At 40.5% G+C, this 20,361-nt stretch overlaps 1 protein-coding gene across 1 annotated transcript in view; it reads left to right on the top strand.

Moving 5' to 3' along the window:
* LOC112224054 overlaps window positions 1-20,361 on the top strand; it is a 115,346-nt gene that overhangs the window by 11,358 nt on the left and 83,627 nt on the right. The window lies entirely within an intron of this gene.

Here is a 20,361-nt window from a genome sequence, read left to right on the forward strand (position 1 = left end):
GGTTATGTTGCACTTCCTAAGGCTTCCACCAGATGTCAGCCGTCTTTAGAAAGTTGTTTCAGGCTTCTCGTGTGAAGGGGGCCGGATGGAAGCTGTTTGACTAAGGGGTCTGCTAGCAGCCTAGTTCTCAGTCACGCGCATTTCACATGAGCGGTATCTCTCGTTCCATTGCTTTTCTACAGACAATGGAATTCTCTGGTTGGAATATTATTGAACATGTATGATAAAAACATCCTAAAGATTGATTCTATACTCAGTTTGACAAGTTTCTTTGACCTGTAATATAACTTTTTGAACTTTTCGTCCGACTGGACCTGAAAGCGCTTTTGGATTTGTTTTCATTTTATTTATTATTTTACCTTTATTTAACTAGGCAAGTCAGTTAAGAACAAATTCTTATTTTCAATTTTCAATGACGGCCTAGGAACAGTGGGTTAACTGCCTGCCTTTACCAAACGCCCTAACAAAAGAAGATATTTGGACATAAATTGACATAAATGATGGACATTATCGAACAAAACAAGCATTCAACTGTGATTCTTGAGAGTGCATTCTGATGAAGATCATCAACAGTAAGTGAATATTTATAATGTTATTTATGACTAATGTTGACTGCGCAACATGGCAGATATTTCTTTTGGCTGGTTTGGGCTCTGAGCGCCGTTTATGCTTTTTCCGTAAAGTGTTTTTGAAATCTGACGCAGCGTTTGCATTAAGGAGAAGTGTATCTAAAGTTCCATTCATAACACTTGAATTTTCATCAACATTTATAAAGAGTATTTCTGTGAATTCATGTGGCTCTCTGCAATATCACTGCATGTTTTGGAACTAGTGAACAGAACACGCCAATGTAAAATAAACATTTTGGATATAAATATGAACTTTACCGAAAAAAACATACAGTGCCTTGCGAAAGTATTCGGCCCCCTTGAACTTTGCGACCTTTTGCCACATTTCAGGCTTCAAACATAAAGATATAAAACTGTATTTTTTTGTGAAGAATCAACAACAAGTGGGACACAATCATGAAGTGGAACGACATTTATTGGATATTTCAAACTTTTTTAACAAATCAAAAACTGAAAAATTGGGCGTGCAAAATTATTCAGCCCCTTTACTTTCAGTGCAGCAAACTCTCTCCAGAAGTTCAGTGAGGATCTCTGAATGATCCAATGTTGACCTAAATGACTAATGATGATAAATACAATCCACCTGTGTGTAATCAAGTCTCCGTATAAATGCACCTGCACTGTGATAGTCTCAGAGGTCCGTTAAAAGCGCAGAGAGCATCATGAAGAACAAGGAACACACCAGGCAGGTCCGAGATACTGTTGTGAAGAAGTTTAAAGCCGGATTTGGATACCAAAATATTTCCCAAGCTTTAAACATCCCAAGGAGCACTGTGCAAGCGAAATGGAAGGAGAAATGGAAATGGAAGGAGTATCAGACCACTGCAAATCTACCAAGACCTGGCCGTCCCTCTAAACTTTCAGCTCATACAAGGAGAAGACTGATCAGAGATGCAGCCAAGAGGCCCATGATCACTCTGGATGAACTGCAGAGATCTACAGCTGAGGTGGGAGACTCTGTCCATAGGACAACAATCAGTCGTATATTGCACAAATCTTGCAAGAAGAAAGCCATTTCTTAAAGATATCCATAAAAAGTGTAGTTTAAAGTTTGCCACAAGCCACCTGGGAGACACACCAAACATGTGGAAGAAGGTGCTCTGGTCAGATGAAACCAAAATCGAACTTTTTGGCAACAATGCAAAATGTTATGTTTGGCGTAAAAGCAACACAGCTCATCACCCTGAACAAACCAGCCCCACTGTCAAATATGGTGTTGGCAGCATCATGGTTTGGGCCTGCTTTTCTTCAGCAGGGACAGGGAAGATGGTTAAAACTGATGGGAAGATGGATGGAGCCAAATACAGGACCATTCTGGAAGAAAACCTGATGGAGTCTGCAAAAGACCTGAGACTGGGACGGAGATTTGTCTTCCAACAAGACAATGATCCAAAACATAAAGCAAAATCTACAATGGAATGGTTCAAAAATAAGCATATCCAGGTGTTAGAATGGCCAAGTCAAAGTCCAGACCTGAATCCAATCGAGAATCTGTGGAAAGAACTGAAAACTGTTGTTCACAAATGCTCTCCATCCAACCTCACTGAGCTTGAGATGTTTTGCAAGGAGGAATGGGAAAAAAATGTCAGTCTCTCGATGTGCAAAACTGATAGAGACATACCCCAAGCGACTTACAGCTGTAATCGCAGCAAAAGGTGGCGCTACAAAGTATTAACTTAAGGGGGCTGAATAATTTTGCACGCCCAATTTTTCAGTTTTTGATTTGTTAAAAACGTTTGAAATATCCAATAAATGTCGTTCCACTTCATGATTGACTCCCACTTGTTGTTGATTCTTCACAAAATAATACAGTTTTATATCTTTATGTTTGAAGCCTGAAATGTGGCAAAAGGTCGCAAAGTTCAAGGGGGCCGAATACTTTCGCAAGGCACTGTACATGTATTGTGTAACATGAAGTCCTATGAGTGTCATCTGATGAAGATCATCAAAGGTTAGTGATTAATTTTATCTCCTTTTGTGCTTTTTGTGACTCCTCTCTTTGGCTGGAAAAATGGCTGGGTTTTTCAGTGAGTTGGTGGTGACCTAACATAATCGTTTGTGGAGCTTTCGCTGTGAAGCATTTTTGAAATCAGACACTGGCTGGATTAACATGAATTTTATCTTTAAAATGGTGGCTAATACTTGTATGTTTGAGAAATTTGATTTATGAGCTTTCTGTTGATTTGTATTTGGCGCCCTGCAATTTCATTGGCTGTTGGCGAGTGTTTCCGCTAGCGGAACCTGTCCTAGACATGTTAAGGTAATGATGGACTGTCGTTTCTCTTTACATATTTGAGCTGTTCTTGCCATAATATGGACTTGGTATTTTACCAAATAGGGCTATATTCTGACACAACACAAATGACTGGCTAAAACGCATTAAGAATAAAGAAATTCCACAAATTAACTTTTAACAATGCATTCCAGGTCACTACCTCATGAAGGTGGTTGAGAGAATGCCAAGAGTGTGCAAAGCTGTCATCAAGGCAAAGGGGGTTACTTTGAAGAATCTCAAATATATTTTGATTTGTTTAACACTTTTTTAGTTAGATGATTCAATATCTGTAGAAAATAGTTTAAAAAAAGGTAAACCATGGAATGAGTAGGTGTGTCCAAACGTTTGAGTGGTACTGTAGGGGGGAACTATGTAAAAAAGTGCTGTAATTTGTAAGCTGTTCACCCGATATGGATGACAATACCCCGAAAATAAATCTGACAGTCTGCAGTTTAACCTAAGTTCAAATCCAAAGTGCTGGAGTACAGTGCCAAAACAACAACAAATGTGTCACTGTCCCAATACTTTTCGGAGCTCACTGTACATCTCTCCATTCCTAACAACTCTGTAGATGCAGAAAGAGTTGCATACATATAATTTTTACTATATGCATAGCTAATTAGCTTGCACCAGGTATGTAGGAATAGTTAGCACATTAGCCTACTTATATGTACAGTGCACACTAAATAAGAATCTGTCCTCGGTTGAAACACTATCTACCGTGTTCCAAACTGCCTCTGGATGCAACATAAGTACAATAACTGTTTGTCGGGAGCTTCATGAAATGGGTTTACATGGCCAAGCAGCCGCACAGAGGCATAAAATCACCATGCACAATGCCAAGCGTCTGCTGGAGTGGTGTAAAGCTCACCTCCATTGGACTCTGGAGCAGTGGAAAGGCGTTCTCTGGAGTGATGAATCACACTTCACCATCTGGCAGTCCGACCAATTAATCTGTGTTTGGCGGATGCCAGGAGAACGCTGCCTGCCCGAATGCATAGTGCCAAATGTAAAGTTTAGTGGGGGAGGAATAATGACCTGTGGTGGTTTTGTGTTTCGGCCTAGGCCCCTTAGTTCCAGTGAAGGGAAATCTTAATGCTACAGCATACAATGACATTGGAGACGATTCTGTGCTTCCAACTTTGTGGCAACCGTTTGAGGAAGTCCCTTTCCTGTTTCAGCATGAAAATGGCTCTGTGCACAAAGCGAGATCCATACAGAAATGGTTTGTCGAGATCGGTGTGGAAGAACTTGACTGACCTGCACAGAGCCCTGACCTCAACCCCATTGAACATCTTTGGGATGAATTGGATGAATGAAAAATGGATGAATGTGTGATAATTGTGCACCTTAGTTCACAATTAAATTAGGCCTAACTGAGTGATAAGGAGGGTGAAGAGGTTGATTTTGAAAGTCAATAGTGTAATGGTGAGTTTGTGTTATGCCTATTTATCAGCAGCAAATAATTTGACTGCATGCCTTGCTGGTTGATGCAATTCTCCTTTATGTTTTACTTTGTAAAAATCAGCTGTTATGGGACTGTTCTATTTTAAATAACTGTAAGGGAAACAAAGACACGTTACGTGCTGCAGAAGGCAACCTTTTTATTTCTATATCAAAAAAAGAAACATCCTCTCACTGTCAACTGCGTTTATTTTCAGCAAACTTAACATGTGTAAATATTTGTATGAACATAACACGATTCAACAACTGACATAAACTGAACAAGTTCCAAAGACATGTGACTAACAGAAATGGAATAATGTGTCCATGAACAAAGGGGAGCTCAAAAGTAACAAACAGTGTCTGGTGTGGCCAGATCCTCATGGACTGCACCAGATTTGCCAGTTCTTGCTGTGGGAAGTTACCCCACTCTTCCACCAAGGCACCTGCAAGTTCCCAGACATTTCTGGGGGGAATGGCCCAGGGCCTCACCCTCCAATCCAATAGGTCCCAGACGTGCTCAATGGGATTGAGATTTGGGCTCTTTGCTGGCCATGGCAGAACACTGACATTCCTGTCTTGCAGGAAATCACGCACAGAACGAGCAGTATGGCTGGTGGCATTGTCATGCTGGAGTGTCATGTCAGGATGAGCCTGCAGGAAGGGTACCACGAGGGAGGATGTCTTCCCTGTAACGCACAGCGTTGAGATTGCCTGCAATGACAACAAGCTCAGTCCGATGGTGCTGTGACACACCACCCCAGACCATGATGGACCCTCCACCTCCAAATTGATCCCGCTCCAGAGTACAGGCCTCGGTGTAACTCTCATTCCTTCAACGATAAACGCGAATCCGACCTCCACCCCTGGTGAGACAAAACCACGACTCGTCAGTGAAGAGCACTTTTTGCCAGTCCTGTCTGGTCCAGCGAAAGTGGGTTTGTGCCCTTAGGCGATGTTATTGCCGATGATGTCTTGTGTGGACCTGCCTTACAACAGGCCTGCAAGCCCTCAGTCCAGCCTCTCTCAGCCTATTGCGGACAGTCTGAGCACTGATGGAGGGATTGTGCATTCCTGGTGTAACTCGGGCAGTTGTTGTTGCCATCCTGTACCTGTCCCGCAGGTGTGATGTTCGGATGTACCGATCCTGTGCAGGTGTTGTTACACGTGGTCTGCCACTGCAAGGACGATCAGCTGTCCGTCCTGTCTCCCTGTAGCGCTGTCACAGCGCTGTCACAGTACGGACATTGCAATTTATTGCCTTGGCCACGTCTGCAGTCCTCATGCCTCCTTGCAGCATGCCTAAAGCACATTCACGAAGAATGTCGGGGACCCTGGGCATCTTTCTTGTGGTGGTTCTCAGAGTCAGTAGAAAGACCTTTTTAGTGTCCTAAGTTTTCATAACTGTGACTTTAATTGCCTACCGTCTGTAAGCTGTTAGTGTCTTACTGACCGTTCCACAGATGCATGGTCATTAATTGTTTATGTTTCATTGAACAAGCATGGGAAACAGTGTTGAAACCCTTTAAAATGAAGATCTGTGAAGTTGTTTGGGTTTTTACAAGACAAGGTCCTGAAAAAGGGACATTTAATTTTTGCTGCGTTTAGTAAGAGCATATTCTGCAGTTTGTGTGGCACTTTGTCAAATAACTCTCAAATTTGAATAGGTGCAGCTCTATTTCCAAATTTACCTTTTTCCAAGAATATCCGTGCTGTCCATGCATTCAGCACATGACCATTCGCGCGGTTCCATTGCTTTGGCAACTAAGCAAAAATGAGGAATATAATAAACTTGGAGGAATGGGCGATAGATACCAGATCGAAACTGATAATGATTCATGCGACTGTCACAACCGCCAGGAGTTGTGGGTGCAGAGTCAGATGCAGAGAGCAGAGGATACTGGGGAAACTGACTTTATTAGGATTCCCAAAACGAACGGCCAAAACAACGGGCGAAAATCGACAGAAAATAGTCCAACCCAACACAGGGCACAAACGGACAGGAACACAAACACGCACAACCTGACGAAAAGAAAAACAAACCCGCACAGAAATAGGTGGGCCTAACAGGCTTAAATAGACATGAATCAAGAAACAAAATAAGAGACAGGTGCAACCAATGAGACCAAACAAACAGAAAAGGAAAAGGGGATCGGTGGCGGCTAGTAGACCGGTGGTGACGACCACCGAGCGCTGCCCGAACAGGCAGGGGAGCCGTGACAGGGACTTCAATTAACTGAATGATGAGGAGAATGAAGAGGTTGATTGAATGTGATTGATGAGGGTGAAGAGCATGATTTGAATTTAAAACAATAGTGTAATGATGATAAGGAATCGTGGGTGATCTAATTATTTTATAATGAAAGGAAATGATATACCACTTCCAGCATATCAGAGAGTCAAATCAGACACTTAGTACAACATGCAATGTGTGTAGTTCACAATGGCAAGCCGAACAAAACTAATGGACACACTGACAGCATTGCAAATGCTGTAGAATTTAAATAAGTTAGAGTCGGATCGGATATTTAACTTGAAATCGACGTTGCTGAAGAGTCTTCATCTGATTCTGATGTTGAATTTAAGCCTCCACCTCCAATTCCTGTGCAGCAAAAAAAGCAGAACAGAACTAACTGAAACGGTGATCCCAACTGAGACAGGATTCTGGGAGGAATGGCACAGTTTGGGTCGAAAAGCTTGACCAGTTTGTGACATGCAGATGTTGCAGTACATCAGAGATTGTACTTTCTCTCAAGCGCACAGAAAACGAAACATAACGTGGGAAATGTTTATGGATGAACTTAAAGCATTTATTGCACTCTTGTATGTCCGGAGGGCATACGGCCAAAAGAGCAAGGATGTTGAGTAATTTTTGTCTGATAGGTATGGGGTGGACTTTTTCTGAGAGACCATGCCACGCAATAAGAAATCAGACCCTTTGCTAAGAGACTAGAAATTGAGCTCAGGTACATCCTGTTTCTATTGATCATCCTTGCGATATTTCTACAACTTGATTGGACATGATTCGGAAAGGAACACACCTGTCTATATAAGGTCCCACAGTTGACAGTGCATATCAGAGCAAAAACCAAGTCATGAGGTTGAAGGAATTGTCCATAGAGCTCTGAGTTGATGTGAAGATGTGAGAAACTTCCAGAAGGACAACCATCTCTGCAGCACTCCACCAATCAGGCCTTTATGGTAGAGTGGCCAGACAGAAGCCAATCCTCAGTAATAGGTACATGACAGCCCGCTTGGAGTTTGCCAAAAGGCACCTAAAGGTCTCTCAGACCATCTGATGAAATCAAGATGGGTCTTTTTGGCCTGAATGCCAAGCGTCACGTCTGGAGGAAACCTGGCACCATCCCCACGGTGACGCATGGTGCTGGCAACATCATGCTGAGGGGATGTTTATCAGCGGCAGGGACTGGAAGACTAGTCAGGATCGAGGGAAAGATGAACAGAGAAAAGCACAGCGAGATCGTTGATGAAAACCTGCTCCAGAACGCTCAGGATCTCAGACTGGACCAAAGGTTCACCTTCCAGCAGGACAATGACCCTAAGCACATAGCCAAGCCAACATCGGGAGTGGCTTTGGGACAAATACCTGAATGTCCTTGAGTGGCCCATTTCTAAAAACCTGTTATTGATTTGTTATTATGGGGTATTGTGTGTAGATTGATGAGGAAACAAAACAATTTAATCAATTTTAGAATAAGGTTGTAACGTAACAAAATGTGGAAAAAGTCTATGGGTCTGAATACTTTCCAAAGGCCCTGTATGTCAAGCAACATGGACGCAGTGTTCCAGTGAGATTATCTCAAGCAAATTTGCTGATATGCAAATCAACTCAAACTACATTGAGAATGCATGCAACATCCAATCCGTTCATACATCCCATCATGGTTTCACAAATTATTTGGTCATCCAACTTTTTGGTTATTGTAACTGCCTCAATATAGACAAAATGTTTATTTATTTATATTTATTTCACCTTTATTTAACCAGGTAGGCTAGTTGAGAACAAGTTCTCATTTACAACTGCGACCTGGCAAAGATAAAGCATAGCAGTGTGAACAGACAACAACACAGAGTTACACATGGAGTAAACAATAAACAAGTCAATGACACAGTAGAAAAAGAAAAACAAAGAGTCTATATACATTGTGTGCAAAAGGCATGAGGAGGTAGCCGAATAATTACAATTTAGCAGATTAACACTGGAGTGATAAATGATCAGATGGTCATGTGCAGGTAGAGATACTGGTGTGCAAAAGAGCAGACAAGTAAATAAATAAAAACAGTATGGGGATGAGGTAGGTAAAAATGGGTGGGCTATTTACCGATAGACTACGTACAGTTGCAGAGATCGGTTAGCTGCTCAGATAGCAGACGTTTGAAGTTGGTGAGGGAGATAAAAGTCTCCAACTTCAGCGATTTTTGCAATTCGTTCCAGTCACAGGCAACAGAGAACCTTGAAGGAAAGGCGGCCAAATGAGGTGTTGGCTTTAGGGATGATCAGTGAAATACACCTGTTGGAGCGCGTGCTACGGTTGGGTGTTGCCATCGTGACCAGTGAACTGAGATAAGGCAGAGCTTTACCTAGCATGGACTTGTAGATGACCGGGAGCCAGTGGGTCTGGCGCCGAATATGTAGCGAGGGCCAGCCGACTAGAGCATACAGGTCGCAGTGGTGGGTGGTATAAGGTGCTTTAGTAACAAAACGGATGGCACTGTGATAAACTGCACCCAGTTTGCTGAGTAGAGTATTGGAAGCTATTTTGTAGATGACATCGCTGAAGTCGAGGATCGGTAGGATAGTCACTTTTACTAGGGTAAGTTTGGCGGCGTGAGTGAAGGAGGCTTTGTTGCGAAATGGAAAGCCAACTCTAGATTTGATTTTAGATTGGAGATGTTTGAAATGAGTCTGGAAGGAGAGTTTACAGTCTAGCCAGACACCTAGGTACTTATAGATGTCCACATATTCTAGGTCGGAACCATCCAGAGTGGTGATGCTTGTCGGGCGTGCAGGTGCAGGCAGCGAACGGTTGAAAAGCATGCATTTCGTTTTACTAGCGTTTAAGAGCAGTTGGAGGCCACGGAAGGAGTGTTGTATGGCATTGAAGTTTGTTTGGAGGTTAGATAGCACAGTGTCCAAGGAAGGGCCAGAAGTATACAGAATGGTGTCGTCTGCGTAGAGGTGGATCAGGGAATCGCCCGCAGCAAGAGCAACATCATTGATATATACAGAGAAAAGAGTCGGCCCAAGAATTGATCCCTGTGGCACCCCCATAGAGACTGCCAGAGGACCGGACAACATGCCTTCCGATTTGACACACTAAACTCTGTCTGCAAAGTAGTTGGTGAACCAGGCAAGGCAGTCATTAGAAAAACCGAGGCTCTGAGTCTGCCGATAAGAATATGGTGATTGACAGAGTCGAAAGCCTTGGCCAGGTCGATGAAGATGGCTGCACAGTACTGTCTTTTATCGATGGCGGTTATGATATCGTTTAGTACCTTGTGGCTGAGGTGCACCCGTGACCAGCTCGGAAACCAGATTGCACAGCGGAGAAAGTACGGTGGGATTCGAGATGGTCAGTGATCTGTTTGTTGACTTGGCTTTCGAAAACCCTAGATAGGCAGGGCAGAATGGATATAGGTCTGTAACAGTTTGGGTCCAGGGTGTCTCCCCCTTTGAAGAGGGGGATGACCGTGGCAGCTTTCCAATCCTTGGGGATCTCAGACGATATGAAAGAGAGGTTGAACAGGCTGGCAATAGGGGCGTCGACAATGGCGATGGATAGTTTCAGAAATAGAGGGTCCAGATTGTCAAGCCCAGCTGATTTGTATGGGTCCAGGTTTTGCAGCTCTTTCAGAACATCTGCTATCTGGATTTGGGTAAAGGAGAAGCTGGGGAGGCTTGTTGACTAAATAATTTAGCTAGCTAGACCAAATAAAATGTTCCTCACTGCTTATCAAGCTAACTAGCTCTTCTTTGACAATTTCAGTTTAATCTTTACAGGGTGACATCTGGGTACATTCAAGTAAATACATATTGACTGCCAGCCAATGTTCATATATCATGACTATCAATGATGCCAAACGGAACCTTCAGACAAACTGTTTGACGTGTCTCTTGATGTAATGACATGACAACTGCGTCTGAGTTTTGGGCCCCGCTTTTGTTCCATGCTGGCTGAAGACCTACCTATCTAGTGACTACACTGTAAAAAAAATGTAATTGTCACATTAAATTACTGTTTAATCAACAGTAATACACTGTAGAAACTGAATACAGTAGATTACCATAAATTACATTGCAATGTGGGAAAAAAATTGACAGAGAGGAAAGAAAATAAATGCAACGTAAAACACAGTAGCAGTTCAGTGGCATATTCAAAATATAATTCCACACATAAAGCACACAGACCACAAAATCAAAGCACATCCTCTGAAGAGAGAGAGAACATTTTTGTAAATTGTTATTATAAATGTCATAACTGTATGTATGTATGTATGTATATATAAATACATACGTGTAAATACGTGTGATTTCAGAATGTACTCATTGTTCCACAACAGGACAGATAACATGTCTGCCCTCAAACCAAGGCCTGTTAATTATTTATAGGCTGTGTTTCAACTTGTCAATTTAAAGTTATTTTCAAACAAGTTTTATTTAAAACAACAGTTTGAATTGAGGTGTTCAGCCTTTTCAATAATTCACATAGAAGAATCCCATTTCAATGTGGAAGACAATTTACATTTGAGGCATTACGATGAGCCGAACAAACTTCACTCTTTGATGAGAGCCCAAGCACTTCCCCAGTGTTTCCCCAGGTCAAGTATGCAAACATTTATGCATCTCTAGTCATAACAGAACCTGCACAAACTTTTCCCTTCTGGCACATGTTTCGTCTGGTGCCAGCATTGCCTTCATTGTTGTTTTCCTAACTAATAATAACTTTGGATATGCGTGCGTTCTTACCAAAGAAAGTGCCTTATTATGCTATCATAAAAGTTTCTGTATATTGTAACTCTTTTCTACTGTTGCAAGTTGTATGTACATGTGGAGCATAACGTATTCTAAATCAAATCAAATAACATTTTATTGGTCACATACACATATCAAATCAAATCAAATCAAATGTTATTTGTCACATACACATGGTTAGCAGATGTTAATGCGAGTGTAGCGAAATGCTTGTGCTTCTAGTTCCGACAATGCAGTAATAACCAACAAGTAATCTAACTAACAATTCCAAAACTACTGTCTTATACACAGTGTAAGGGGATAAAGAATATGTACATAAGGATATATGAATGAGTGATGGTACAGAGCAGCATAGGCAAGATACAGTAGATGGTATCGAGTACAGTATATACATATGAGATGAGTATGTAAACAAAGTGGCATAGTTAAAGTGGCTAGTGATACATGTATTACATAAGGATGCAGTCGATGATATAGAGTACAGTATATACGTATGCATATGAGATGAATAATGTAGGGTAAGTAACATTATATAAGGTAGCATTGTTTAAAGTGGCTAGTGAGCAGAAGTTATTGCAGGTGATGCGAAATGCTTGTATTCCTAGCTCCAACAGTGCAGTATAATACACAAATCTAAAAGTAAAAGAATGGAATTAAGAAATATATATATATTAGAACGAGCAATGTCAGAGTGGCATTGACTAAAATACAGTAGAATAGGATACAATATATACACTTGAGATGAGTAAAGCAGTATGTAACCATTATTAAAGTGACTAGTGTTCCATTGTTAAGTGGCCAGTGATTCCATGTCTATGTACAGTTGAAGTCGGACGTTTACATACACCTTAGCCAAATACGTTTAAACTCAGTTTTTCACAATTCCTGACCTTTAATCTTAGTAAAAATCACCTGGCTTAGGTCCGTTAGGATCACCACTTTATTTTAAGAATGTGAAATGTCAGAACAATAGTAGAGTGAATGATTTATTTCAGCTTTAATTTCTTTCATCACATTCCCAGTGGGTCAGAAGTTTACATACACTCAATTAGTATTTGATAGCATGGCCTTTAAATTGTTTAACTTGGGTCAAACGTTTCGGGTAGCCTTCCACAAGCTTCCCACAATAAGTTGGGTGAATTTTGGCCCATTCCTCCTGACAGAGCTGGTGCAACTTAGTCAGGTTTGTAGGCCTCCTTGCTCACACACACTTTTTCAGTCTGCCCACACATGTTCTATGGGATTGAGGTCAGGGCTTTGTGATGGCCACTCCAATACCTTGACTATGTTGTCCTTAATCCATTTTTCCACAACTTTGCTTGAGGTCATTGTCCATTTGGAAGACCCATTTGTTACCAAGCTTTAACTTCCTGACTGACATCTTGAGATGTTGCTACCTGAAACCTCTGAAACCAATTTTAAGGCAATGCTACCAAATACTAATTGAGTGTATGTAAACTTCTGACCCACTGGGAATGTGATGAAAGAAATTAAAGCTGAAATAAATAATTATCTCTACTATTATTCTGACATTTCACATTCTTAAAATAAAGTGGTGATCCTAACTGACCTAAGCCAGGGAATTTTTACAAGGATTAAATGTCAGGAATTGTGAAAAACTGAGTTTAAATGTAGTTGGCTAAGGTGTACTGTATGTAAACTTCCGACTTCAACTGTATATGTGCTTAAATGTGCTGTCTGGTGGTTCCAATGAGCTTTAATGGCAAGCACCGCATCTCACTGAAGCATATCATAGTATACCACAGCATACCGCATGCTCTTATGAGGTATAACTCAACTTTTAAATGAAGAAGCACTGTAGCAGGTTAGGATAATTCACATGGTAGGTTAGGAGAACTAACGCAGCAGGTTATGTGAATTAATGTAGGAGTTTAAGGTTAGGAAAGGGGTTAGTGTTAGCCTTAGCTACAGTGCTAGAGTTGTGAACAACTGTTGCCTCCGACACGACCACGACATAGAGCTGTTATGGGCCGAGCTACTCCATCTAGCTACAATGGAAACGTAAACAAGCCATCTGTGGCAACAAGTCATCAGTATCATAATACCGGCAAGGGCCACTTGTATCAATAAATCCCTATCAAAAAATGGTTTGTGTGGTAATCATTTCTTTATTTACTTTTTTATTCAAACTTTGAAATTCTGGTGACAAATTGTGCATTCCGATTTGTGTGTTAAATACTTTTTGGAAGGTTGTACTGATTGTGATGAGCTAGTGCTAAGCTATTTTCCGTATATGTGTGGAGGCATGTTTGTTGACATAATTCAATGCATTCTGGGTGTCCCGTAAACACCTGTCGGACCACAGATGTTATAGCAAAATGAGGTGAATGGAAGTGAATGATGGGTGATGAGACCCCTCACTTCGCCTTAAACATGCATACTGCAAACAGACCCAACTCATCTTGTCACCTCTTATTATCTTTGGTGACGCAGACAAATAAACATGGGGGTGTGCACAAACTACTCACTATTCAGATTACTTTAGATTGGTGAGCTCATGAGTGACGTGATGAATTATAAATAGTTATTGCAATTAGCTCATTTATATTATGGTTTCTATCAGCCGAGATGTGTCAAAATATGACCGCTTGTGTTAGCTCACTCTTGACCCTAAGCACACTCCCCCCATCCCTATAATAGATTACAGTAGCAGTAATGGTACCGTCAATGGATTACAGTAACCGCATTTGTACCGTTAAACTGTTTTGTTTTCAGTAACTTACAAAACAGACTGTTAACCTACTATAAAACAACGGTAATCATTATCATATTTCTCAGCTTGATTTTTTAAATTGTTGTTAATATCTGTTGTTGCAGGTACGTTGATTGATTGATTAATCTTATGCAACACAAAGATAAATAATATACATGTTCTAAACTAATCCCATCAGTTAGTTAGATTTTCATTTCCTTTACTGAAATGGCTGTTTAAGTTTAAATGGCTTAGGTAGTAACTTCACAATGTTCCTAACTGTGGATGTCATTTTATTGCAGGTGAAGCTATTCTAACTGTTCGATATCACAACTATGGCTGGATTCCAATAGGAATTACACATCACATTGCAAGCCTGCATAATGTGACTTGCAGCTAGGGTTGCACAATTCTGATACTGTTTCCAGGTTTTCCAGACATCCAGGATGGAATATTCCTCCAGGATTTCAGGATTTCAGGAAAATCTGGAAAGTTTTGGAACGTTACTAGAATTTGTGGCCTGCAAACCATGAGTTTCAGGCAATTGTGTAAGAGTCAAAAGTTTTTTGTTTTACTAGGCAAGTCAGTTAAGAACAAATTCTTATTTACAATGACAGCCTACTGGGGAACAGTGGGTTAACTGCTTTATTCAGAGACAGAATGACAGATTATCACGACTTCCTCCGAAGTCGGTCCCTCTTCTTGTTCGGGCGGCATTCGACGGTCGACGTAACTGTCCTTCTAGCCATCGCTGATCCACTTTTCATTTTCCATTTGCTTTGTCTTTGTTTTACACCACTGGTTTCAATTCCCAAATTACATGTTCATTATTAACCCTCTGTTTTCCCCATGGTTTTTGTGCGTGATTATTTTATTGTATACAAATACATTATGTATTTGGAAATGTTGAGTAAAGTTCCTTGTGTTACTCAATTGTAATTCTACAATTACCACACATAATTTGGAAATATGCAAAAAAGGCTTTACAGTAAGAGTATGTTAATGTAAAACGAGTACAGTAGCATTATTGGTTTTGAAAACAGATTACAGTTACTGTATTAGATACCATAAAAGATGGTACGGTAACATACTGTTCTATTTTTTACAGTAATTTACAGGTAACTGGCTGCCAGTAAGTTACTGTAAAAACAGGATTTTTTTTATATTGTAGCTAACACCAGACAGATGAAAGCAGAAACCTACTGTATATGATTCTTTGCCTTAGATGAATAGGGGAAACCTCTAATTAGATTTTCTGACAAGATGCAGTAAAATGTTGGCACTAGTAGCCTAGCTACCTATGTAAACCAGCTATGTAAACTATTCCCCTCTGCAAACACACCTCCTGTGATGTTGGTTAAAAGGCCAAAATGTATTTAAATTAGGTAAGAGAATAAGATGTTACCATTGGTGTATGGTAGTCTAAAGAAGGCCAGTTTTATTGCTTCTTTAATCACCACAACAGTTTTCATCTGAGCTAACATAATTGCAAAAGGGTTTTCTAATTATCAATTAGCCTTTTAAAATGATCAAGTTGGATTAGCTAACACAACGTGCCATCGGGACACAGGAGTGATGGTTGCTGATAATACGCCCTCTTCTGTAAAGCCCAGCTCTGTGGAGTGTATGGCTTAAAGTGGTCCTATGGACAGATACTCCAATCTCTGATGTGGAGCTTTGCAGACCCTTAAGGGTCATCTTTGGTCTCTTTGTTGCCTCTCTGATTATAATACCCTCCTTGCCTGGTCTGTGAGTTTTGGTGGGTGGCCATCTCTTGGCAGGTTTGTTGTGGTGCCATTTTCTTTCCGTTTTTTAATACTGGATTTAATGGTGCTCCGTGGGATGTTGAAAGGCTTGTATATTTCTTTTATAACCCAACCCTGATCTTTAATTCTCCACAACGACCTGTTTGGAGAGCTCCTTGGTCTTCATGGTGCTGCTTGCTTGGTGGTGCCCCTTGCTTAGTGGTATTGCAGAATCTGGGGCCTTTCAGAACAGGTGTATACAGTGGTTCCTCCTTTAAAAGTTGCGAGCTTGCACCACGGGACTTAGAAGTACATAGCGTCACGGCTTCATTGCCCCAGACCACCACAAGGGGGAGTTAGAACACTCATTATGCATTTGGGTCCCAAAGTTTTTATATGACCAATCATATAGAGTGGTTTCAATGACGAATTTTGACGCGAGCCACCCTTGCCTTGTGGCGTTCTTCAAAAAAGATGTCTGACAAACATTACGGTGGAATCAGATGTAATAACGTCATAAAGAGTCAAGCAAAACGTTTACAATTGAGGGGAATATGTTAGTTAATGTAGAGACAAACATTTGTGCAGAAAATCGCTATTTAGCAAGTTATCTGACAACATTAGCCAGGAGAAGGAATTTGTAATTTGTGTTGTTTAGTGTTTTAGGGAATCCTGTGGATGTGTAGCTAGTTACAGTATGTAGCCGATCTGTGTATGGACACTAAAACATTTGGAATGAATATTAGTTCAAAACCTATCTATGAACCTCAGCTATCATAGTTGTTGTATCAACTTCAAGTCTGAATGGCATTAGTGAAGCCTATGGATAGAGTAGAATATAATAATGTACTGTAGTTATTTCCACACATAAGTTTCCCACATTGTAGCCTGCACATTGAATATTTTCAATGATCATGTATTCTTCCTTGGCAAATAAAGGTGCAGTTCAGGTATGAATCTCTGAGATACTCTTTTTCAGTCATATCAAACTCCATTATTTGAATGATGCTGTGTCTGCATGTATGTATTAAAATTATACACTTCAACAGTGTTTACCACTCCTGATCCTGGGACATCAATGATTACACATTGTAACTATGCAATAGACTAGAAACATGATTGATTTGTAATTCATATATACAGAAGAAAAAAAGATGCATATCTAACTCCCTTCATCTGCATAAATCTGAGGACACAGGGTAGTATTTCAATGAGATTTTTCAACCAGTGGAGAATGTGAATTGCTTTATTGAAAGAAGTTCATTATACAGGTGTTATAAATACATAACTGAATTATAATTATGCTGATTGTAATATTATAAATACAAGTTCAATCTGTAATTCAATGCACTTATGGTGTGCATTATAAAACGAGAAAGAATGACGAGGTGTGGAGAGAGGTGTGAAAGGCAGAAAGGCAAAGAGGTAAGAACAGCGGCAGACAACATATGATTCATGAATTACAGTGCTACCCTAATATTCTCTCAGTTCATCACAATTGTGGTGTCTCCTAACCAGCCTTGGGCCCCCAGTTGGTCCGAAGGTTATCTTAAGAGCGGGTGAGGTGGCAATGACGGGACTGGCTTCCTCTCTCACATCAAAACATACCTGCAGACGAGACACAGATGGATAGAGAGAGAGCACGATTAAGCCTTCACTTTTTTATTCTAACATGGTCAGTCATCTTAAATCAGGAGGTGAAATGCAAAACTGACCTTGGATCATTAACTCTGGGACTACTACATCTCTGTCTGTGTTTCAATGTAAAGCATCTCTTTAATAATACTTCCTGTTGACCCGACCATGTGACATCTCACCTATGATCATGCTGTGCCCTCTGTCTGTCAGTTCAGATGCGGGAGGGGTTCACCAAAACAGCTGATATAAACTTGAGGATTTAGGGAGAAGGGGGAGAGGGATGAAGTGAATAAGAGAGACTGTTATTGTGTGTGTGTGGTCTCACCTGGTGTCCACACTAAGTGGCTACAGAGTATTTTATGCTGAAAAACTGACACATGAGGACAAACAATAGAAGATAATGTCAATAGAGAGATACTGTATGTGACGCAGGCACCTATCGGAGTGTACCTGAAACATTTAAATATAAAGGGCTATGTGTCTCACCAGTTGGTTATTGCAAGGCTAACCTCCAGGGAAATCATGACTTGGCAGCAACAGATATTTCAGTGACAATGGCTGTGTTTATGTGGGTGTAAATCTGAAAATTAGCAGCTGATATCTTAAGGTTTTTTAAATTAATGCACGAGACAGGTTCCATGTACAAGACAGGCAGAGACGGAGAAAAAGAACACAGAACAGTTTATGGACACTTTTTCTAGCAATAAAACTTCAACTGCCTGTTCCTCGGACAGTGAACATCTACATTTTCGACCCCTTGGTCGCTCTCTGAAAGTAACGAAAACACCTTATTTTTTATAGATGTGAAAACAATAACTGAGATATGATGGTTCAATCTAAAGCAGCAGATGTCATTTTTAAGATATGTCAATACAGCCCAGTGCTGCTTACCTGAGATGCCATCTTCGTAGATGTCCGCTTTGACTTCCTTTGTATCTGAAAAAAAGTAGCTTTCAGAACAATTAATTTTGATTGAAAATAAAAAAGGTTTTGCTCTTGACAAAAAGACAAATTTACCTCCATAGCATATAACAATTTGCCTATGAATATCACACCTTCATACAAACGTGGTACGGTATGCAGAATTCTTGACACACAACCGAAGATGCTGCCATATCCTGCCAGCACGCCCACAAGTGAGCCACTCAGGAGCAGAATGATGATGCGTGTAAGAGGCAAAGGAAAGAGATCGGAACAGCAATTTGTTGCAAGTTGGGGAGGAACAATAGACTTTTCAACCTTTACTAAAGAATAGTCTAATAGCCGAGCAAGGTGTGAACCCCCCCCTCCCCCCTCCTAACACAGACCGGATTTGCCCTAACGACCTATTCAATGTAATAATGTAATGACTTTTCAAATAAGGTACCTTACACATTATGTTGGCTGACAATTTCTTAGCTACACTGTCCTTACGAACCACATAGCATATCATTACAGCAGTATTTAACAGTATGTTAGCTAGCTACCTAATGTTAGTAGTTATACATAAAGCTTGCCAGTATATTAACTCTAGGCTAACTACCTAACTACCCAAAGTTTGTTGATTATTTGATTACTTGATTATTCTTGTCATTCTTAGTGTAACTAAATGGTATAGTTGTTGTGCTTTCTCAATGGACATTCGGGTGTTTTCCTAAATTCCCTCTGGCTATCTATAGGCTGGACAATAAAAAATAAAAAGTCAAAATTACCCCCAAGGCTGAAAAATGGCTTAAGAACGTTAGCTACACTGGAACACTAGCGCGAGCCCATAGCAAAGTAATGGAATCAAACGTTCACAGAGCCTGATTTGACTGGAGTGATGCTTAGAATTCCATAAAAAATGTATCCCTTTCTATTTTACCACTACAATCTGTTCGACGGACAAAACTGGAAAAAAACAACTTGTGCAGAAAGTAAACATCCGCACCTCGATGGTGCGTAATGAAAAAGTGGGGACATTTATTTAACTTCTGACTATTTCTGGTCTAGCGATCGATGACAAACAAGCTCGCTGCCCAGACTTGAAAAGGTGCCCATGTAACAGTTTTGCTTCCGTCCCACTCCTTGCCCCTTCCTGGGCTCGAACCAGGGACCCTATGCACATATGGACAACAGCCACCCTCGAAGCATCTTTACCCATCGCTCCATAAAAGCCGCAGCAACAACTATTTCAAGGTCTCAGAGCGATTGACATCACCGATTAAAACGCTATTAGCGTGCACCTCGCTAACTAGCTAGCCATTTCACACCAGTTACACCCTTGAAAACAATCAAAACATACACATTGCGAGTTATTTGGCGAAATAGACAGACATGCCTATATTTCCCCCATAGGAAACAATGGGAAGACCACAGTTCCAATATTATTTTCGTTGTTCACATTTTGTTGTTTACATTTTAACTATAAAACAACGTCAGCAGGTCTCATTGCCAATAATAGCGAAGCAGGCATTGTGAAGTTGAACAATAATCTGGGAATAGAATGTTCGGAAGGCGAGTTGGTGCTCAGTAGAACTGATAGGAGCTTATCTATGTATAATCAATTTACCCCTACCTACATGTACATATTACCTCAATTACCTTGACTAACCTGTAGCACCGCACATTAACTAAGTACCGGTACCCCTTGTATATAGCCTCATTATTGTTATTTTATTGTTGCTCTTTTATTTTTTACTTTGTTTTATTTAGTAAATATTTTTCTTAACTTTAATTTTTCTTAAAAATGCATTGTTGTTAAGGGCTTATAAGTACGCATTGCACGGTAAAGTCGACACCTGTTGTATTCGGTGCATGTGACAAATACAATTTGATTTGATATGCACATCTTACAGAGTGTGGATTTAATGTTTTTTTCTTGTTTTCACAAAACTGATTATTACTATTGTGTGTGTTACTAGCAAGGATTTGTGTGTGGTGTGTGATTCTTTACATTGAACTTT

Source organism: Oncorhynchus tshawytscha, linkage group LG25 (genome assembly GCF_018296145.1).
Source record: "Oncorhynchus tshawytscha isolate Ot180627B linkage group LG25, Otsh_v2.0, whole genome shotgun sequence".
NCBI classification, from domain to species: Eukaryota; Metazoa; Chordata; class Actinopteri; order Salmoniformes; family Salmonidae; genus Oncorhynchus; species Oncorhynchus tshawytscha.